Below are 20,420 nucleotides of genomic sequence, written 5' to 3'. Positions count from 1 at the left end.
ATAGGTGGGTCAGCAACACTCCATTTCCAAGTCAGGGATGGAGCGGTGCGGGGGCAAGGCTTCAAAATGGGGTCTGCAACGGAGGAGACACAGGGGGCGTGGTCACAGCGGCTGTATGACATCACATTCAGCCGCTGTGATCACAAAAATGGTGGCGGCTTCCTGCGCGCACATACAGTCTGCACCAGCAGGAGGCTACACCATTTTTTATGATCACGCTGAACTGCAGTGCGACTGCAATTACAGCATGGTCAAGAAGGGAGGCGTCATGCTGGGTGGCCATGCCCTTTCACTGTGCAGGAGCCAGCACTGCTCACACACTAGTCCCCGGGTGCAGCCCCCAACCCCCGGGACACCCGGAGCAACAAAATGTAGATTCAGGCCACCAGGCCACGCCCCTACCTATGAAACCATGCCTCCTTTTTACCATTGCGCTGCTTATCTGCGCGCACTGCATTACAATCTCCCTCGCCACCTCTCTGGGTGTCACCAGTGATAGTGACACCTCTGCCATGCTTGTAGCAGCTGGTCCTAAGATCTACGCCTCAAGCCCTGAGTGTTTGCCCTTGTGACTTGTTGATCATCATAGCGAAGCAGATGCTTACAGAAAACTGCAGGGGCTTAGATTGAAAATAAAAAAATTGATGGGTATAAGGTAGAGAGGAGCGGGTTCGGTTCTCCGAGAACCGAATTCCCCACGAACTCCACGTTGTTTACACTGGTCCGAGGCAGGCTCGGTTGTTCCCGCCTGACTCGGAAAACCTGAACAAGGGAAAATGTCATCATCCCGCTGTCGGATTCTCGCGAGATTCGGATTCCATATAAAGAGCTGCTTGTTGCCGCCATTTTTACTCGTGCTTTGAAGATAGAGCGGAATGGACGTGGCTATGTTCTCTCAGTGGAAATCTCAATATCAGTGCTCAGTATCAGTGGTTACTTATTGCTGCTCAGTAATACTAGTAGTGTGTCTCTCCTGCTCAGTGTCAGTTCTCAGTAGTATCCTCATCAGTGCTCAGTATCACTGCTCATTGTCTTGTGCTGCATTGTGGTGCTCAGCATACTACAGTACATTACTAATAGTCCAGTGCTGCATCTTGCTGCTCAGTGTCAGTTCTAGTATCCTCATCAGTGCTCACTATCACTGTTCATTGCATTTTGGTTTTCTGTATACTACAGTAACATAGTAATATAGTAACATATAGTAACATAGTTTTTGAGGTTGAATAGAGGCAAATTGCCCATCGTGTTCAACCTGTTTTAAGTTGTGATGATTCTACATACTTGCTGAATAATGTTTTATGACTAGTTAGCTACTATAACTCATGGTACCCCCGGATTAACCATGTTGATATTTTAAGTATTATAACCTTAGATAGCTTTTTCATTCAGAAATGTATCCATTCCTTTTTTAAATCCAATTACAGAGTCCGCCATTACCACCTTCCCTGGCAGGGAATTCCACATCCTGATTGCCCTAACAGTGAAGATCATAGTATCTCACCTGGCAGGTAAGTAGGAGTTGGGCTAGAGCTGTGGAGGATTGCTGCTCGGGCACCCCCTGTCAAGTGAAGGAGATCCAACTGAGGCAGCACAAGGGAACTCTCGAAAGAAGAACAAGGCTAGAGGAAGATCTGAGACAAAGAAATCTGACTTTTACCAGAGCTGACCAGAGGAAAGCACAAACACAGTCCCCCATTACCACAAATAATGCAGTCGAGTTTCCCACATTTGGGGAAATCACAGGGGTCAGCATACCCAGAATGCAATGAATGAACCTCACCCTGGGAGAACAATCTTCATGACCATGGTATCTCCTATGCAAAATAAGTATGATTTGGGATAGGGCTGGGGAGGGCCGCTGCTCAGGCACATCTCTGTCAAGTAAAGGAGATTCAACTGAGGCAGCACAAGGGAACTCTCATCTGGGGACAACAACTGCAGGGAGAACACATATTTTCAGATGAAAATCTTGGTCATGCTCTGGTTTCTCTTCAGAACGAACAAATCTTTCGCCTTTTACTAAAGATTTCCGTGGAGAGGAGCAAAACTGAGTTTTACCTCAATTTTTGCATGCCCCATCTTTTTGGATTTTCTTTTATCGGTTTAAAGATAGAATGAGTGTGCTTTAATGAAAGCTCATTTGCATAGAAATTACAGTAAATGTTTGTTTCTTTTCAAACAGAACTTTCTTGACCATGCTACTTGCTTGAAAGATCTGGGAGCACATGGAATACAGTACAAACCATGCTTATAGCAAGGAGAAGCCAGGTGAGAAATCTGCTTTCTTTCAAATTGGGCGCTCACTTTGATCTGAATGAGGACTGCTGGCATGGCACTCAGGCGACAGGTGGAATCTTGGTCATGCTCTGGTTTCTCTTCAGAATGAACAAATCTTTCGCCTTTTATTAAAGATTTCCGTGGAGAGGAGCAAAACTGAGTTTTATCTCAATTTTTGCATGCCCCATATTATTGGGGTTTCTTTTATCAGTTTAAAGACAGAACGAGTGTGCTTTCTTGTTGGCTTTAATGTAAGTTTATTTGTATAACAATGATAGTAAATGTCTGTTTCTTTTCAAACAGAACTTTCTTGACCATGCTACTTGCTTGAAAGATCTGGGAGCACATGGAAAAGAGTACAAACCATGCTTATAGCAAGGGGAAGCCTGGTGAGAAATCTGCTTTCTTTCTTTCAAATTGGGTGCTCACTTTGAGCTGAATGAGGACTGCTGGCATGGCACTCAGGCGACAGGTGGAATCTTGGTCATGCTCTGGTTTCTCTTCAGAACGAACAAATCTTTCGCCTTTTACTAAAGATTTCCGTGGAGAGGAGCAAAACTGAGTTTTATCTCAAATTTTGCATGCCCCATCTTATTGGGGTTTTATTTTATCTGTTTAAAGATAGAACGAGTGTGCTTTAATGTAAGCTCATTTGCATAGAAATGACAGTAAATGTTTGTTTCTTTTCAAACAGAACTTTCTTGACTATACTAATTGCTTGAAAGATCTGGGAACACATGGAAAAGAGTACAAACCATGTTTATAGCTAGGGGAAGCCTGGTGAGAAATCTGCTTTCTTTCTTTCAAATTGGGTGCTCACTTTGAGCTCAATGAGAACTGCTGGCATGGCACTCAGGCGACAGGTGGAATCTTGGTCATGCTCTGGTTTCTCTTCAGAACTAACAAATATTTCGCCTTTTATTAAAGATTTCCGTGGAGAGGAGCAAAACTGAGTTTTATCTCAATTTTTGCATGCCCCATATTATTGGGGTTTCTTTTATCAGTTTAAAGACAGAACGAGTGTGCTTTCTTGTTAGCTTTAATGTAAGTTGCCATAGATGCAGTGAAACACATGTGTAGGGCACGGCGTGTCCGCGTGTATTTGACTCATGTGAAATGTTATAAAACAAAAATATATGATTATGATGTTAGCTGTTAGTCTCCACTAATAGGGAATAGAAGCTGAGCTATAAGAAAGGAATACACTAGATATGATGTCACTTAGCAATTACAATGTCTAAAGTGCATACAGATAGCTACTAATAACTCTTGATAAGAAAGTATATCAGTGTGGGTATATTTATATGATGGGATATTGGGACTAGTGAATATATATCACTCCTGCTGTCCAGATTGGCAATAACCAGACAATTATGATAAGAGTAGAGATGTCACATGGGCTGCTATAGATATTAATTTAATGCTGTATGTGTCATTTGTTACAAATGGATACATTTTCTATGAGTCAGCCTAGCAGCTGCATGTTCTAACAGAACACTATCCTCACACAGAATCTGCTAACCTTGAGATAACTAAATGACAGTGTGTAACAGTCTCTTTACTATAAGACTGTTACAAAGTAATATATATATTTGAAGTCAGTCTAGCAGCTGTGTGTTCCAGCAGTTTATAAGACAAAGAAAATCTCCTATTGTGGAATCTAGACACATGGGACTGCTGGCCTGTGTCATACTATTTCTATGTAATACCAGTAACATGTATATAACTGTTACATAATTGTTACAAATGGATAAATCTTTGAGTCAGCCTAGCAGCTGCATGTCCTAACAGGACACCATAAATCCTTTACAGTGTAACAAATTGATTGGTAACACTTAAAGGCTGGAGAGCAGTTATATGCCTTACTAGCATACTCAATATACCACATTATTACACCAGTTACCACGATTATTGACAGCGCATTTGATATATTATATTACCCTCACACTGAGTCTGTTTACCTTTAGATAACTAAGTGACCGAATATGTAACAGTTTCTCTATCATAAGACTGTTACAAAGTGAGATAGATATATTTGGAAGTCAGTCAAACAGCTGTGTGTTTCAGCGGTTTATAAGAAAATTCCTCATTGTGGAATCTGGACCACTAAGGGTTATTATATATATAGCACATGGAATTGCCACATCTCCCTATATGATAATTTCATTACACTGTAACATAATAAGAATTAACTCTTTAACAGTGTAAATAGAGAGTAATGAATCTCTGACACATGGAATATATTATTTCTTAGATGAATTGGATAAACCATTATGACAGACACTTTGCTTCTTAATAAGAATTGAGGTGGCTATACCTCTAAGGAAAGCATTATTGCCTACGCCTAGATCAGATTAAATAAGATCTGGCTGAATATATGAAGGAAGGTTGCTATTTATATGAGAATTGGAATTGCTATATTCCTTAAGGCAACCCCACCGATTGATATATGTTGTCAATTAAGTATATCTGAACGGCTATATCTGGACCAGATTTAATAAGATCTGGCTGATTATATGAAGGAGGGCTGCTATTTATATTGGAATTGCCATATTCCTTAAGGCAACCGCACCTGTTGGTATATCTCGCCAATTAACTATATCTAAACAGCTAAATTAAAGCTATTCATCATTTTTTTAGTTTGGATATTAATAAATATGATCTTTCCATGATCCATAGAGATTTCCCTATCAAGTGATTCCTTATCCGATATAGAAAGCTATCCCCCTGTGGTATTGAATTTAGGAATATAGTCTTAGGGGACACAGAGAAATAAGTGATCCCCATCTACCTAAGCACCCCACAAATTGGAGGTTAGCTTACCGGTTATACTCAATCACCCCCACAAATTCGCCAATGGGGATGGCTTCCCGGGAGGTAACCCCTATTGAGTGAAGGGAGTATATAGGATACGACCCAGTGGTACCTGACGACATAGATACTAACAGCTATTTAATAACATTACGCTAGAAAGTGATTATTAGCAACATATATATCTATATAAACAACCCCGCCAGGGTTGTGCCTTCAAAAATAATCACACACGGACACGCTTTTTAAACCTTTTTTTCACATCTCTTTATTCTTCTTATGCACATGTATGTTAGTTCTGTGATTTTAACATTTATGTTTCACTGCAGTTTGGGATAATAATATTAATATTTATCCAATTTTAATACATACTTAATAAAGGTTATATTTTATGATTCATTCATTCTGTCCAGTGCGTCAACAGTGCAGATTTCTTCTTGTTTTTTCTCCCAAATTCTATAACAATGACAGTAAATGTTGTTTCTTTTCAAACAGAACTTTCTTGACCATGCTACTTGCTTGAAAGATCTGGGAGCACATGGAAAACAGTACAAACCATGCAGTATCACAAGAGCCTTTATTTGATCTTTCACGAAGATAGAGCAGAATTGAGGACACGTCAACAATTTCTGCCGAAGGTGGTTCATCTTTCCACATGGTGCCTTTGGCCACTGACACCTTCGTTGAGTCAAAGTCTCTGGCTGTGGTCAGAACTTTGAAAATTTATGTCACCAGAACGGTTCAGATTAGGAAAACAGAGGCTCTGTTTGTCCTGTATGCTCCCAACAGGATTGGGTGTCCTGCTTCCATGTAGACCATTATGCGCTGGATCTGTGGTAAGATTCAGCATGCTCATTCCATGGCAGGATTGCCATTACTGAATTAGGTGAAGACCCATTCTACTAGAAAGGTGGGTTCATCCTGGGCAGCTGGTCGGGGAGTCTCGGCATTGCAACTTTGCCGAGCAGCTATTTAGTAAACACTTTTGCTAAGTTTTACAAGTTTGATACCTTGGCTGATGATAACCTCAAGTTGGGTCATTCGGTGCTGCAGAGTCGTACGCACTCTCCCACCCGTTCAAGAGCTTTGGTATAACCCCATGGTTCTTAATGTGACCCCAGCATCCTCTAGGTCGTATGAGAAAATAGGATTTTAATACCTACTGGTAAATCCTTTTCTCTTAGTCCGTAGAGGATGCTGGGCACCCGTCCCAGTCCATACTGTGTCTGCAGTTATTACTTGTGGTTATACACATGTTATGTTATGGTTCTGGTCAGCTTTTTGCTGCAATTGTTCATGCCGTTGGCTTGTGTTCTGTTGAATGCCACGTTCTGCGGCATGCTTAAGGTGTGAGCTGGTAAGATGCTCACCTTAGTTTAACAATAAATCCTTTCCTCGAAATGTCCGTCTCCCTGGGCACAGTTCCTATAACTGGAGTCTGGAGGAGGGGCATAGAGGGAGGAGCCAGTTCACACCCTTTGAAAGTCTTAAAGTGCCCATGTCTCTTGCGGATCCCGTCTATACCCCATGGTTCTTAATGTGACCCCAGCATCCTCTACGGACTAAGAGAAAAGGATGCCCTTGCGCACTATCCTGACTTCTCCTCCCGTCTGCTTACTTTGTGCCTTCCAACGCACAATGCGAACTACAGGTGGTGCTGCAGGGCCCACACCCTTTTACTTGCCTTACAGAACAGCTCTGGAGCTGTTACAGTGCCCAGCTGCTGCAAGAAATCAGCTTGAATGCTTCAGGGGATGGGGCATGGCCAACATGAGCCCCACACCAAAGGAGGGTGGGGGTGTTTAATGCGAACTAGGGGTCATCCAAGCACCGCAAAAGGCCGCCATGCCCTGCATGCCCCTTTTCTCTTTTCATATGCAGATGAGGGTTCCAGCCAACTTTGGCCCACATCTTGGATGACATCACCGTATGCAAATCCGTCTTCTGCAGACCTTCCCCCAGGAATGCTTGTACTAGTTGTTGCATATGGTTTGATATTTGATGGTGCTTCAATATTAGGCAGCCTTCCACCCTCCCATGTTCATCTGAACAGATGTGGTCTCCCTGCAGTTGGTGTCCCCAGACGAGAGTTCCCTTGTGCGTCCTCAGTTGAATCTCCTTAACTTGACGGGGGAGGGGCTGCCCGAGCAGCCACCCTCCCCAGCCCTATCCCAACTCATACTTATTTTGCATATGAGATCTCTTGATCATGAAGATTGTTCTCACAGGGTGAGGTTCATCCATTATATTTTAAAATAGGAAGGTACAAATTACATATTTGAATTGCATCTATGTGCTGGATTCAAATGTCCCCCCCCCCCCCTTCCTTTCTCAATTGTGCCCGTCAGCAGCTATTCTAAGGTTGCTGCCAATGGGTGTGACACATTAATTTCTTCTGTGGGGTACACTGGACTCCACAAGGATTCACATTGGGGTGTAGAGTAGGATCTTGATCTGAGGCACCAACCGGCTCAAAGCTTTTGACTGTTCCCAAGATGCTCAGCGCATCCTCCTCTATAACCCCGCTTCCATGAACAGGGAGCTCAGTTTGTAGTTGGTGCCTTCAGTAGCAGGCCACTTAACAGGGGCCTGCCTCAGGCAGCCTATTCTTAGCTATTAATTTTGACAAGAAAAGAAGAACTTGTTTTATGAGAATCTACAAGGGCTGCAGCAGGCTAGGTCTAATAGACATCTTTACTGCAGCTTCATCACTCCCAGCGGCGCTGTATACTCCCGTGCCCTGGTTGCTGGGTCACTGCAGCGGAGGCTCCAGTTTCTTCCTAAGGTCAGTCACACACACACCGCCCTTCCGGATCACGAGGCCGCTGATGAAGGGGAGCGTGGCCGTAGGGGGTGGACCGTGTGCGCACTGGCGTGGACACTGATTACTGGGCAGCCGCTCCACTAGCCACCAGGTACAGTTAAGGAGCACAGGTCTGGGAGTTTTACTCCTATATTAACCCAATTTTGTACTGCCCGCAGCGCATTGTGATAGGTAATAGGGCCTGATTCAGGTTGGAATGCAATCACAATAAGCGATCCAACTGCAAAATTTGCTAACAGCATACGCATGTGCCTGCATTTTCTGCGGCACCCCGCAGAGAATGCGATCGCCTCTGCCTGTCAATCGGGGCGGGGGGGGGAGAGGGGGGTCAGCAACACTCCATTTCCAAGTCAGGGATGGAGCGGTGCGGGGGCAAGGCTTCAAAATGGGGTCTGCAACGGAGGAGACACAGGGGGCGTGGTCACAGCGGCTGTATGACATCACATTAAGCCGCTGTGATCACAAAAATGGTGGCGGCTTCCTGCGCGCACATACAGTCTGCACCAGCAGGAGGCTACACCATTTTTTATGATCACGCTGAACTGCAGTGCGACTGCAATTACAGCATGGTCAAGAATGGAGGCGTCATGCTGGGTGGCCATGCCCTGTCACTGTGCAGGAGCCAGCACCGCACACACACTAGTCCCCGGGTGCAGCCCCCAACCCCCGGGACACCCGGAGCAACAAAATGTAGATTCAGGCCACCAGGCCACGCCCCTACCTATGAAACCATGCCTCCTTTTTACCATTGCACTGCTTATCTGCGCGCCCTGCATTACAATCTCCCTCGCCACCTCTCTGGGTGTCACCAGTGATAGTGACACCTCTGCCATGCTTGTAGCAGCTGGTCCTAAGATCTACGCCTCAAGCCCTGAGTGTTTGCCCTTGTGACTTGTTGATCATCATAGCGAAGCAGATGCTTACAGAAAACTGCAGGGGCTTAGATTGAAAATAAAAAAATTGATGGGTATAAGGTAGAGAGGAGCGGGTTCGGTTCTCCGAGAACCGAATTCCCGACGAACTCCACGTGGTTTACACTGGTCCGAGGCAGGCTCGGTTGTTCCCGCCTGACTCGGAAAACCTGAACAAGGGAAAATGTCATCATCCCGCTGTCGGATTCTCGCGAGATTCGGATTCCATATAAAGAGCTGCGCGTTGCCGCCATTTTTACTCGTGCATTGAAGAGAGAGCGGAGAGGACGTGGCTATGTTCTCTCAGTGGAAATCTCAATATCAGTGCTCAGTATCAGTGGTTACTTATTGCTGCTCAGTAATACTAGTAGTGTGTCTCTCCTGCTCAGTGTCAGTTCTCAGTAGTATCCTCATCAGTGCTCAGTATCACTGCTCATTGTCTTGTGCTGCATTGTGGTGCTCAGCATACTACAGTACATTACTAATAGTCCAGTGCTGCATCTTGCTGCTCAGTGTCAGTTCTAGTATCCTCATCAGTGCTCACTATCACTGCTCATTACATTGTGGTGTTCTGTATACTACAGTAACATAGTAATATAGTAACATATAGTAACATAGTTTTTGAGGTTGAATAGAGGCAAATTGCCCATCGTGTTCAACCTGTTTTAAGTTGTGATGATTCTACATACTTGCTGAATAATGTTTTATGACTAGTTAGCTACTATAACTCATGTTACCCCCGGATTAACCATGTTGATATTTTAAGTATTATAACCTTGGATAGCTTTTTCATTCAGAAATGTATCCATTCCTTTTTTAAATCCAATTACAGAGTCCGCCATTACCACCTTCCCTGGCAGGGAATTCCACATCCTGATTGCCCTAACAGTGAAGATCATAGTATCTCACCTGGCAGGTAAGTAGGAGTTGGGCTAGAGCTGTGGAGGATTGCTGCTCGGGCACCCCCTGTCAAGTGAAGGAGATCCAACTGAGGCAGCACAAGGGAACTCTCGAAAGAAGAACAAGGCTAGAGGAAGATCTGAGACAAAGAAATCTGACTTTTACCAGAGCTGACCAGAGGAAAGCACAAACGCAGTCCCCCACTACCACAAATAATGCAGTCGAGTTTCCCACATTTGGGGAAATCACAGGGGTCAGCATACCCAGAGTGCAATGAATGAACCTCACCCTGGGAGAACAATCTTCATGACCATGGTATCTCCTATGCAAAATAAGTATGATTTGGGATAGGGCTGGGGAGGGCCGCTGCTCAGGCACATCTCTGTCAAGTAAAGGAGATTCAACTGAGGCAACACAAGGGAACTCTCATCTGGGGACAACAACTGCAGGGAGAACACATATTTTCAGATGAACATGGGAGGGCAGAAGGCTGCCTAATACTGAAGCACCCCCAAACAACAAATCAAATGCAACTACTAGTGCAAGCATTCCTGGGGGAAGGCCTGCAGCAGATGGATTTGCATATGGTGATGTCATCCAAGCAGTGGGTCAAAGTTGGCTTCAACCCTCGTCTGCATATGAAAATAAAAAAGGGGTGTGCAGGGCATGGCGGCCTTTTGCGGCGCTTGGATGACCCCTAGTTCGCATTAAACACCTCCACCTTCCTTCGGTGTGGGGCTCATGTTGGCTATGCCCCAGCCCCTGAAGCATTCAAGCTGATTTCTTGCAGCAGCTGGGCACTGTAACAGCTCCAGAGCTGCTCTGTAAAGCAAGTAAAAGGGTGTGGGCCCTGCAGCACTACCTGTAGTTTGCATTGTGCGTTGGAAGGCACAAAGTAAGCAGACGGGAGAAGTCAGGATAGTGCACAAGGGCATAGAAGGGAGCGGCTCAAGAAAAGAGAAGTGGAAACAGACAGCAAACTAGGCTGGAGAGAGACCTGAGACAAAGAGATCTGAATTATACGAGAGCCGACCAGAGGAAACACAAATTATGTAATCAAGTGTCCCACATTTGGGGAAATCGTAGGAGCAGCACACCCAGAGTGCATTGGGTGAGCCTTGCCCTGGGAGAAGCACCTTCCTGATCATAGTATCTCACCTGGCAGGTAAGTAGGAGTTGGGCTAGAGCTGGGGAGGGTCGCTGTTCGGGCACCCCCCTGTCAAGTGAAGGAGATCCAACTGAGGCAGCACAAGGAAACTCTCGAAAAAAGAACAAGGCTAGAGGAAGATCTGAGACAAAGAAATCTGACTTTTACCAGAGCTGACCAGAGAAAAGCACAAACACAGTCCCCCACTACCACAAATAATGCAGTCGAGTTTCCCACATTTGGGGAAATCACAGGGGTCAGCATACCCAGAATGCAATGAATGAACTTCACCCTGGGAGAACAATCTTCATGACAATTGTATCTCCTATGCAAAATAAGTATGATTTGGGATAGGGCTGGGGAGGGCCGCTGCTCAGGCACATCTCTGTCAAGTAAAGGAGATTCAACTGAGGCAGCACAAGGGAACTCTCATCTGGGGACAACAACTGCAGGGAGAACACATATTTTCAGATGAACATGGGAGAGCAGAAGGCTGCCTAATACTGAAGCACCCCCAAACAACAAACCAAATGCAACAACTAGTACAAGCATTCCTGGGAAAAGGTCTGCAGAAGACGGATTTGCATACGGTGATGTCATCCAAGCAGTGGGCCAAAGTTGGCTGGAACCCTCATCTGCATATGAAAAGAGAAAAGGGGTATGCAGGGCATGGCGGCCTTTTGCGGCGCTTGGATGACCCTTAGTTCGCATTAAACACCTCCACCCTCCGTCGGTGTGGGGCTCATGTTGGCTATGCCCCAGCCCCTGAAGCATTCAAGCTGATTTCTTGCAGCAGCTGGGCACTGTAACAGCTCCAGAGCTGCTCTGTAAGGCAAGTAAAAGGGTGTTGGCCCTGCAGCACTACCTGTAGTTTGCATTGTGCGTTGGAAGGCACAAAGTAAGCAGACAGGTGAAGTCAGGAGAGTGCACAAGGGCATAGAAGGCAGCGGCTCAAGAAAAGAGAAGTGGAAACAGACAGCAAACTAGGCTGGAGAGAGACCTGAGACAAAGAGATCTGAATTATACGAGAGCCGACCAGGGGAAACACAAATTATGCAGTCAAGTTTCCCACATTTGGGGAAATCACAGGAGCAGCACACCCAGAGTGCAATGGGTGAGCCTTGCCCTGGGAGAAGCACCTTCATGATCATAGTATCTCACCTGGCAGGTATGTAGGAGTTGGGCTAGAGCTGGGGAGGGTCGCTGCTCGGGTACCCCCCTGTCAAGTGAAGGAGATCAAACTGAGGCAGCACAATGGAACTCTCGAAAGAAGAACAAGGCTAGAGGAAGATCTGAGACAAAGAAATCTGACTTTTACCAGAGCTGACCAGAGGAAAACACAAACACAGTCCCCCACTACCACAAATAATGCAGTTGAGTTTCCCACATTTGGGGAAATCACAGGGGTCAGCATACCCAGAATGCAATGAATGAACCTCACCCTGGGAGAACAATCTTTATGACCATGGTATCTCCTATGCAAAATAAGTATGATTTGGGATAGGGCTGGGGAGGGCCGCTGCTCAGGCACATCTCTGTCAAGTAAAGGAGATTCAACTGAGGCAGCACAAGGGAACTCTCATCTGGGGACAAAAACTGCAGGGAGAACACATATTTTCAGATGAACATGGGAGAGCAGAAGGCTGCCTAATACTGAAGCACCCCCAAACAACAAACCAAATGCAACAACTAGTGCAAGCATTCCTGGGGGAAGGCCTGCAGCAGATAGATTTGCATATGGTGATGTCATCCAAGCAGTGGGTCAAAGTTGGCTTCAACCCTCGTCTGCATATGAAAAGAGAAAAGGGGCGTGCAGGGCATGGTGGCCTTTTGCGGCACTTGGCTGACCCCTAGTTTGCATTAAACACCTCCACCCTCCTTCGGTGTGGGGCTCATGTTGGCTATGCCCCAGCCCCTGAAGCATTCAAGCTGATTTCTTGCAGCAGCTGGGCACTGTAACAGCTCCAGAGCTGCTCTGTAAGGCAAGTAAAAGGGTGTGGGCCCTGCAGCACTACCTGTAGTTCGCATTGTGCGTTGGAAGGCACAAAGTAAGCAGAAAGGAGGAGAAGTCAGGATAGTGCGCAAGGGCATAGAAGGGAGCGGCTCAAGAAAAGAGAAGTGGAAACAGACAGCAAACTAGGCTGGAGAGAGACCTGAGACAAAGATATCTGAATTATACGAGACCTGACCAGGGGAAACACAAATTATGCAGTCAAGTTTCCCACATTTGGGGAAATCGCAGGAGCAGCACACCCAGAGTGCAATGGGTGAGCCTTGCCCTTGGAGAAGCACCTTCATGATCATAGTATCTCACCTGGCAGGTAAGTAGGAGTTGGGCTAGAGCTGGGGAGGGTCGCTGCTCGGGCACCCCCCTGTCAAGTGAAGGAGATCCAACTGAGGCAGCACAAAGGAACTCTTGAAAGAAGAACAAGGCTAGAGGAAGATCTGAGACAAAGAAATCTGACTTTTACCAGAGCTGACCAGAGGAAAGCACAAACACAGTCCACCACTACCACAAATAATGCAGTCGAGTTTCCCACATTTGGGGAAATCACAGGGTTCAGCATACCCAGAGTGCAATGAATGAACCGCACCCTGGAGAACAATCTTCATAACAATGGTATCTCCTATGCAAAATAAGTATGATTTGGGATATGGCTGCGGAGGGCTGCTGCTCAGGCACATCTCTGTCAAGTAAAGGAGATTCAACTGAGGCAGCACAAGGGAACTCTCATCTGGGGACAACAACTGCAGGGAGAACACATATTTTCAGATGAACATGGGAGGGCAGAAGGCTGCCTAATACTGAAGCACCCCCAAACAACAAACCAAATGCAACAACTAGTGCAAGCATTCCTGGGGGAAGGCCTGCAGCAGATAGATTTGCATATGGTGATGTCATCCAAGCAGTGGGTCAAAGTTGGCTTCAACCCTCGTCTGCATATGAAAAGAGAAAAGGGGCGTGCAGGGCATGGTGGCCTTTTGCAGCACTTGGCTGACCCCTAGTTTGCATTAAACACCTCCACCCTCCTTCGGTGTGGGGCTCATGTTGGCTATGCCCCAGCCCCTGAAGCATTCAAGCTGATTTCTTGCAGCAGCTGGGCACTGTAACAGCTCCAGAGCTGCTCTGTAAGGCAAGTAAAAGGGTGTGGGCCCTGCAGCACTACCTGTAGTTCGCATTGTGCGTTGGAAGGCACAAAGTAAGCAGAAAGGAGGAGAAGTCAGGATAGTGCGCAAGGGCATAGAAGGGAGCGGCTCAAGAAAAGAGAAGTGGAAACAGACAGCAAACTAGGCAGGAGAGAGACCTGAGACAAAGAGATCTGAATTATACGAGACCTGACCAGGGGAAACACAAATTATGCAGTCAAGTTTCCCACATTTGGGGAAATCGCAGGGGCAGCACACCCAGAGTGCAATGGGTGAGCCTTGCCCTGGGAGAAGCACCTTCATGATCATAGTATCTCACCTGGCAGGTAAGTAGGAGTTGGGCTAGAGCTGGGGAGGGTCGCTGCTCGGGCACCCCCCTGTCAAGTGAAGGAGATCCAACTGAGGCAGCACAAGGAAACTCTCGAAAGAAGAACAAGGCTAGAGGAAGATCTGAAACAAAGAAATCTGACTTTTACCAGAGATCAGAGGAAAACACAAACACAGTCCCCCACTGCCAACAAATAAAGCAGTCACGTTTCCCACATTTGGGGAAATCACAGGGGTCAGCATACCCAGAATGCAATGAATGAACCTCACCCTGGGAGAGTAATCTTCATGACCATGGTATCTCCTATGCAAAATAAGTATGATTTGGGATAGGGCTGGGGAGGGCCGCTGCTCATGCACATCTCTGTCAAGTAAAGGAGATTCAACTGAGGCAGCACAAGGGAACTCTCATCTGGGGACAACAACTGCAGGGAGAACACATATTTTCAGATGAACATGGGAGGGCAGAAGGCTGCCTAATACTGAAGCACCCCCAAACAACAAACCAAATGCAACAACTAGTGCAAGCATTCCTGGGGGAAGTTCTGCAGAAGACGGATTTGCATACGGTGATGTCATCCAAGTAGTGGGTCAAAGTTGGCTTCAACCCTCATCTGCATATGAAAAGAGAAAAGGGGCGTGCAGGGCATGGCGGCCTTTTGCGGTGCTTGGATGACCCCTAGTTCGCATTAAACACCCCACCCTCCTTTGGTGTGGGGCTCATGTTGGCCATGCCCCATCCCCTGAAGCATTCAAGCTGATTTATTGCAGCAGCTGGGCACTGTAACAGCTCCAGAGCAGCTCTGAACGGCAAGTAAAAGGGTGTGGGCCCTGCAGCACTACCTGTAGTTTGCATTGTGCATTGGAAGGCACAAAGTAAGCAGACGGGAGAAGTCAGGATAGTGCGCAAGGGCATAGAAGGGAGCGGCTCAAGAAAAGAGAAGTTGAAACAGACAGCAAACTAGGCTGGAGAGAGACCTGAGACAAAGAGATCTGAATTATACGAGAGCCGACCAGGGGAAACACAAATTATGCAGTCAAGTTTCCCACATTTGGGGAAATCGCAGGAGCAGCACACCCAGAGTGCAATGGGTGAGCCTTGCCCTGGGAGAAGCACCTACATGATCATAGTATCTCACCTGCCAGGTAAGTAGAAGTTGGGCTAGAGCTGGGGAGGGTCGCTGCTCGGGTACCCCCCTGTCAAGTGAAGGAGATCCAACTGAGGCAGCACAAGGGAACTCTCGAAAGAAGAACAAGGCTAAAGGAAGATCTGAGACAAAGAAATCTGACTTTTACCAGAGCTGACCAGAGGAAAGCACAAACACAGTCCCCCACTACCACAAATAAAGCAGTCGAGTTTCCCACATTTGGGGAAATCACAGGGGTCAGCATACCCAGAATGCAATGAATGAACCTCACCGTGGGAGAACAATCTTCATGACCATGGTATCTCCTATGCAAAATAAGTATGATTTGGGATAGGGCTGGGGAGGGCCGCTGCTCAGGCACATCTCTGTCAAGTAAAGGAGATTCAACTGAGGCAGCACAAGGGAACTCTCATCTGGGGACAACAACTGCAGGGAGAACACATATTTTCAGATGAACATGGGAGGGCAGAAGGCTGCCTAATACTGAAGCACCCCCAAACAACAAACCAAATGCATCAACTAGTGCAAGCATTCCTGGGGGAAGGCCTGCAGCAGATGGATTTGCATACGGTGATGTCATCCAAGCAGTGGGTCAAAGTTGGCTTCAACCCTCGTCTGCATATGAAAAGAGAAAAGGGGCGTGCAGGGCATGGCGGCCTTTTGCGGCGCTTGGATGACCCCTAGTTCGCATTAAACACCTCCACCCTCCTTCGGTGTGGGGCTCATGTTGGCTATGCCCCAGCCCCTGAAGCATTCAAGCTGATTTCTTGCAGCAGCTGGGCACTGTAACAGCTCCAGAGCTGCTCTGTACGGCAAGTAAAAGGGTGTGGGCCCTGCAGCACTACCTGTAGTTTGCATTGTGCATTGGAAGGCACAAAGTAAGCAGACAGGAGGAGAAGTCAGGATAGTGCACAAGGGTATAAAAGGGAGGGGCTCATGAAAAAAGAAGTGGAAACAGACAGCAAACTAGGCTGGAGAGAGACCTGAGACAAAGAGATCTGAATTATACGAGAGCCGACCAGGGGAAACACAAATTATGCAGTCAAGCTTCCCACATTTGGGGAAATCAGAGTGCAATGGGTGAGCCTTGCCCTGGGAGAAGCACCTTCATGATCATAGTATCTCACCTGGCAGGTAAGTAGGAGTTGGGCTAGAGCTGGGGAGGGTCGCTGCTCGGGCACCCCCCTGTCAAGTGAAAGAGATCCAACTGAGGCAGCACAAGGAAACTCTCGAAAGAAGAACAAGGCTAGAGGAAGATCTGAGACAAATAAATCTGACTTTTACCAGAGCTGACCAGAGGAAAGCACAAACACAGTCCCTCACTACCACAAATAATGCAGTCGAGTTTCCCACATTTGGGGAAATCACAGGGGTCAGCATACCCAGAATGCAATGAATGAACCTCACCCTGGGAGAACAATCTTCATGACCATGGTATCTCCTATGCAAAATAAGTATGATTTGGGATAGGGCTGGGGAGGGCCGCTGCTCAGGCACATCTCTGTCAAGTAAAGGAGATTCAACTGAGGCAGCACAAGGGAACTCTCATCTGGGGACAACAACTGCAGGGAGAACACATATTTTCAGATGAACATGGGAGGGCAGAAGGCTGCCTAATACTGAAGCACCCCCAAAAAACAAACCAAATGCAACAACTAGTGCAAGCATTCCTGGGGGAAGGCCTGCAGCAGATGGATTTGCATACGGTGATGTCATCCAAGCAGTGGGTCAAAGTTGGCTTCAACCCTCGTCTGCATATGAAAAGAGAAAAGGGGCGTGCAGGGCATGGCGGCCTTTTGCGGTGCTTGGATGACCCCTAGTTCACATTAAACACCTCCACCCTCCTTCGGTGTGGGGCTCATGTTGGCTGTGCCCCAGCCCCTGAAGCATTCAAGCTGATTTCTTGCAGTAGCTGGGCACTGTAACAGCTCCAGAGCTGCTCTGTACGGCAAGTAAAAGGGTGTGGGCCCTACAGCACTACCTGTAGTTTGCATTGTGCATTGGAAGGCACAAAGTAAGCAGACAGGAGGAGAAGTCAGGATAGTGCACAAGGGTATAAAAGGGAGGGGCTCATGAAAAAAGAAGTGGAAACAGACAGCAAACTAGGCTGGAGAGAGACCTGAGACAAAGAGATCTGAATTATACGAGAGCCGACCAGGGGAAACACAAATTATGCAGTCAAGCTTCCCACATTTGGGGAAATCGCAGGGGCACCACACCCAGAGTGCAATGGGTGAGCCTTGCCCTGGGAGAAGATCCTTCATGATCATAGTATCTCACCTGGCAAGTAAGTAGGAGTTGGGCTAGAGCTGGGGAGGGTCGCTGCTCGGGCACCCCCCTGTCAAGTGAAAGAGATCCAACTGAGGCAGCACAAGGAAACTCTCGAAAGAAGAACAAGGCTAGAGGAAGATCTGAGACAAATAAATCTGACTTTTACCAGAGCTGACCAGAGGAAAGCACAAACACAGTCCCCCACTACCACAAATAATGCAGTAGAGTTTCCCACATTTGGGGAAATCACAGGGGTCAGCATACCCGGAATGCAATGAATGAACCTCACCCTGGGAGAACAATCTTCATGACCATGGTATCTCCTATGCAAAATAAGTATGATTTGGGATAGGGCTGGGGAGGGCCGCTGCTCAGGCACATCTCTGTCAAGTAAAGGAGATTCAACTGAGGCAGCACAAGGGAACTCTCATCTGGGGACAACAACTGCAGGGAGAACACATATTTTCAGATGAACATGGGAGGGCAGAAGGCTGCCTAATACTGAAGCACCCCCAAACAACAAACCAAATGCAACAACTAGTACAAGCATTCCTGGGGGAAGGCCTGCAGCAGATGGATTTGCATATAGTGATGTCATCCAAGCAGTGGGTCAAAGTTGGCTTCAACCCTCGTCTGCATATGAAAAGAGAAAAGGGGCGTGCAGGGCATGGCGGCCTTTTGCGGCGCTTGGATGACCCCTAGTTCGCATTAAACACCTCCACCCTCCTTCGGTGTGGGGCTCATGTTGGCTATGCCCCAGCCCCTGAAGCATTCAAGCTGATTTCTTGCAGCAGCTGGGCACTGTAACAGCTCCAGAGCTGCTCTGAACGGCAAGTAAAAGGGTGTGGGCCCTGCAGCACTACCTGTAGTTTGCATTGTGCATTGGAAGGCACAAAGTAAGCAGACGGGAGAAGTCAGGATAGTGCGCAAGGGCATAGAAGGGAGCGGCTCAAGAAAAGAGAAGTTGAAACAGACAGCAAACTAGGCTGGAGAGAGACCTGAGACAAAGAGATCTGAATTATACGAGAGCCGACCAGGGGAAACACAAATTATGCAGTCAAGTTTCCCACATTTGGGGAAATCGCAGGAGCAGCACACCCAGAGTGCAATGGGTGAGCCTTGCCCTGGGAGAAGCACCTACATGATCATAGTATCTCACCTGCCAGGTAAGTAGAAGTTGGGCTAGAGCTGGGGAGGGTCGCTGCTCGGGTACCCCCCTGTCAAGTGAAGGAGATTCAACTGAGGCAGCACAAGGGAACTCTCGAAAGAAGAACAAGGCTAGAGGAAGATCTGAGACAAATAAATCTGACTTTTACCAGAGCTGACCAGAGGAAAGCACAAACACAGTCCCCCACTACCACAAATAATGCAGTCGAGTTTCCCACATTTGGGGAAATCACAGGGGTCAGCATACCCAGAATGCAATGAATGAACCTCACCCTGGGAGAACAATCTTCATGACCATGGTATCTCCTATGCAAAATAAGTATGATTTGGGATAGGGCTGGGGAGGGCCGCTGCTCAGGCACATCTCTGTCAAGTAAAGGAGATTCAACTGAGGCAGCACAAGGGAACTCTCATCTGGGGACAACAACTGCAGGGAGAACACATATTTTCAGATGAACATGGGAGGGCAGAAGGCTGCCTAATAATGAAGCACCCCCAAACAACAAACCAAATGCAACAACTAGTGCAAGCATTCCTGGGGGAAGGCCTGCAGCAGATGGATTTGCATACGGTGATGTCATCCAAGCAGTGGGTCAAAGTTGGCTTCAACCCTCGTCTGCATATGAAAAGAGAAAAGGGGCGTGCAGGGCATAGCGGCCTTTTGCGGCGCTTGGATGACCCCTAGTTCGCATTAAACACCTCCACCCTCCTTCGGTGTGGGGCTCATGTTGGCTATGCCCCAGCCCCTGAAGCATTCAAGCTGATTTCTTGCAGCAGCTGGGCACTGTAACAGCTCCAGAGCTGCTCTGTACGGCAAGTAAAAGGGTGTGGGCCCTGCAGCACTACCTGTAGTTTGCATTGTGCATTGGAAGGCACAAAATAAGCAGACAAGAGGAGAAGTCAGGATAGTGCACAAGGGTATAAAAGGGAGGGGCTCATGAAAAAAGAAGTGGAAACAGACAGCAAACTAGGCTGGAGAGAGACCTGAGACAAAGAGATCTGAATTATACGAGAGCCGACCAGGGGAAACACAAATTATGCAGTCAAGCTTCCCACATTTGGGGAAATCGCAGGGGCACCACACCCAGAGTGCAATGGGTGAGCCTTGCCCTGGGAGAAGCACCTTCATGATCATAGTATCTCACCTGGCAGGTAAGTAGGAGTTGGGCTAGAGCTGGGGAGGGTCGCTACTCGGGCACCCCCCTGTCAAGTGAAAGAGATCCAACTTAGGCAGCACAAGGAAACTCTCGAAAGAAGAACAAGGCTAGAGGAAGATCTGAGACAAATAAATCTGACTTTTACCAGAGCTGACTAGAGGAAAGCACAAACACAGTCCCCCACTACCACAAATAATGCAGTCGAGTTTCCCACATTTGGGGAAATCACAGGGGTCAGCATACCCAGAATGCAATGAATGAACCTCACCCTGGGAGAACAATCTTCATGACCATGGTATCGCCTATGCAAAATAAGTATGATTTGGGATAGGG

General features: G+C 47.2%; 23 non-coding genes across 23 annotated transcripts; 4 read left to right on the top strand and 19 right to left on the bottom strand.

The window, feature by feature from the left end:
- Positions 1-1,667: 1,667 nt before the first annotated feature.
- Positions 1,668-1,831, bottom strand: LOC135021376 (U1 spliceosomal RNA). Its single transcript, XR_010218629.1, has one exon. It is a non-coding gene; the product is annotated as a U1 spliceosomal RNA (small nuclear RNA).
- A 144-nt stretch (positions 1,832-1,975) lies between these two features.
- On the top strand, positions 1,976-2,091 carry LOC135021630 (U5 spliceosomal RNA). The gene has a single exon (XR_010218853.1). It is a non-coding gene; the product is annotated as a U5 spliceosomal RNA (small nuclear RNA).
- A 270-nt stretch (positions 2,092-2,361) lies between these two features.
- Positions 2,362-2,477, top strand: LOC135021631 (U5 spliceosomal RNA). Its single transcript, XR_010218854.1, has one exon. It is a non-coding gene; the product is annotated as a U5 spliceosomal RNA (small nuclear RNA).
- A 286-nt stretch (positions 2,478-2,763) lies between these two features.
- Positions 2,764-2,879, top strand: LOC135021608 (U5 spliceosomal RNA). The gene has a single exon (XR_010218832.1). It is a non-coding gene; the product is annotated as a U5 spliceosomal RNA (small nuclear RNA).
- A 275-nt stretch (positions 2,880-3,154) lies between these two features.
- Positions 3,155-3,270, top strand: LOC135021644 (U5 spliceosomal RNA). The gene has a single exon (XR_010218867.1). It is a non-coding gene; the product is annotated as a U5 spliceosomal RNA (small nuclear RNA).
- Positions 3,271-9,898: 6,628 nt separating this feature from the next.
- LOC135021660 (U1 spliceosomal RNA) lies at positions 9,899-10,062 on the bottom strand. Its single transcript, XR_010218882.1, has one exon. It is a non-coding gene; the product is annotated as a U1 spliceosomal RNA (small nuclear RNA).
- A 671-nt stretch (positions 10,063-10,733) lies between these two features.
- Positions 10,734-10,896, bottom strand: LOC135021583 (U1 spliceosomal RNA). Its single transcript, XR_010218812.1, has one exon. It is a non-coding gene; the product is annotated as a U1 spliceosomal RNA (small nuclear RNA).
- A 152-nt stretch (positions 10,897-11,048) lies between these two features.
- LOC135021667 (U1 spliceosomal RNA) lies at positions 11,049-11,212 on the bottom strand. Its single transcript, XR_010218889.1, has one exon. It is a non-coding gene; the product is annotated as a U1 spliceosomal RNA (small nuclear RNA).
- A 671-nt stretch (positions 11,213-11,883) lies between these two features.
- On the bottom strand, positions 11,884-12,046 carry LOC135021554 (U1 spliceosomal RNA). Its single transcript, XR_010218785.1, has one exon. It is a non-coding gene; the product is annotated as a U1 spliceosomal RNA (small nuclear RNA).
- A 152-nt stretch (positions 12,047-12,198) lies between these two features.
- LOC135021674 (U1 spliceosomal RNA) lies at positions 12,199-12,362 on the bottom strand. The gene has a single exon (XR_010218896.1). It is a non-coding gene; the product is annotated as a U1 spliceosomal RNA (small nuclear RNA).
- A 674-nt stretch (positions 12,363-13,036) lies between these two features.
- LOC135021533 (U1 spliceosomal RNA) lies at positions 13,037-13,199 on the bottom strand. Its single transcript, XR_010218769.1, has one exon. It is a non-coding gene; the product is annotated as a U1 spliceosomal RNA (small nuclear RNA).
- A 152-nt stretch (positions 13,200-13,351) lies between these two features.
- LOC135021453 (U1 spliceosomal RNA) lies at positions 13,352-13,514 on the bottom strand. Its single transcript, XR_010218704.1, has one exon. It is a non-coding gene; the product is annotated as a U1 spliceosomal RNA (small nuclear RNA).
- Positions 13,515-14,188: 674 nt separating this feature from the next.
- LOC135021483 (U1 spliceosomal RNA) lies at positions 14,189-14,351 on the bottom strand. Its single transcript, XR_010218733.1, has one exon. It is a non-coding gene; the product is annotated as a U1 spliceosomal RNA (small nuclear RNA).
- A 149-nt stretch (positions 14,352-14,500) lies between these two features.
- LOC135021542 (U1 spliceosomal RNA) lies at positions 14,501-14,665 on the bottom strand. Its single transcript, XR_010218775.1, has one exon. It is a non-coding gene; the product is annotated as a U1 spliceosomal RNA (small nuclear RNA).
- Positions 14,666-15,335: 670 nt separating this feature from the next.
- On the bottom strand, positions 15,336-15,498 carry LOC135021460 (U1 spliceosomal RNA). The gene has a single exon (XR_010218711.1). It is a non-coding gene; the product is annotated as a U1 spliceosomal RNA (small nuclear RNA).
- A 152-nt stretch (positions 15,499-15,650) lies between these two features.
- LOC135021425 (U1 spliceosomal RNA) lies at positions 15,651-15,814 on the bottom strand. The gene has a single exon (XR_010218676.1). It is a non-coding gene; the product is annotated as a U1 spliceosomal RNA (small nuclear RNA).
- Positions 15,815-16,786: 972 nt separating this feature from the next.
- LOC135021665 (U1 spliceosomal RNA) lies at positions 16,787-16,950 on the bottom strand. Its single transcript, XR_010218887.1, has one exon. It is a non-coding gene; the product is annotated as a U1 spliceosomal RNA (small nuclear RNA).
- Positions 16,951-17,624: 674 nt separating this feature from the next.
- On the bottom strand, positions 17,625-17,787 carry LOC135021585 (U1 spliceosomal RNA). Its single transcript, XR_010218814.1, has one exon. It is a non-coding gene; the product is annotated as a U1 spliceosomal RNA (small nuclear RNA).
- A 152-nt stretch (positions 17,788-17,939) lies between these two features.
- LOC135021661 (U1 spliceosomal RNA) lies at positions 17,940-18,103 on the bottom strand. The gene has a single exon (XR_010218883.1). It is a non-coding gene; the product is annotated as a U1 spliceosomal RNA (small nuclear RNA).
- Positions 18,104-18,774: 671 nt separating this feature from the next.
- Positions 18,775-18,937, bottom strand: LOC135021459 (U1 spliceosomal RNA). The gene has a single exon (XR_010218710.1). It is a non-coding gene; the product is annotated as a U1 spliceosomal RNA (small nuclear RNA).
- Positions 18,938-19,089: 152 nt separating this feature from the next.
- On the bottom strand, positions 19,090-19,253 carry LOC135021536 (U1 spliceosomal RNA). Its single transcript, XR_010218770.1, has one exon. It is a non-coding gene; the product is annotated as a U1 spliceosomal RNA (small nuclear RNA).
- Positions 19,254-19,927: 674 nt separating this feature from the next.
- On the bottom strand, positions 19,928-20,090 carry LOC135021560 (U1 spliceosomal RNA). The gene has a single exon (XR_010218791.1). It is a non-coding gene; the product is annotated as a U1 spliceosomal RNA (small nuclear RNA).
- A 152-nt stretch (positions 20,091-20,242) lies between these two features.
- On the bottom strand, positions 20,243-20,406 carry LOC135021386 (U1 spliceosomal RNA). Its single transcript, XR_010218638.1, has one exon. It is a non-coding gene; the product is annotated as a U1 spliceosomal RNA (small nuclear RNA).
- Between the last annotated feature and the right edge of the window lie 14 nt (positions 20,407-20,420).

This window comes from Pseudophryne corroboree, unplaced genomic scaffold, assembly GCF_028390025.1.
Source record: "Pseudophryne corroboree isolate aPseCor3 unplaced genomic scaffold, aPseCor3.hap2 scaffold_370, whole genome shotgun sequence".
NCBI classification, from domain to species: domain Eukaryota; kingdom Metazoa; phylum Chordata; class Amphibia; order Anura; family Myobatrachidae; genus Pseudophryne; species Pseudophryne corroboree.
Note: the sequence above shows the minus strand (reverse complement) of the source record. Positions and strands in the feature narration are given on the sequence as shown.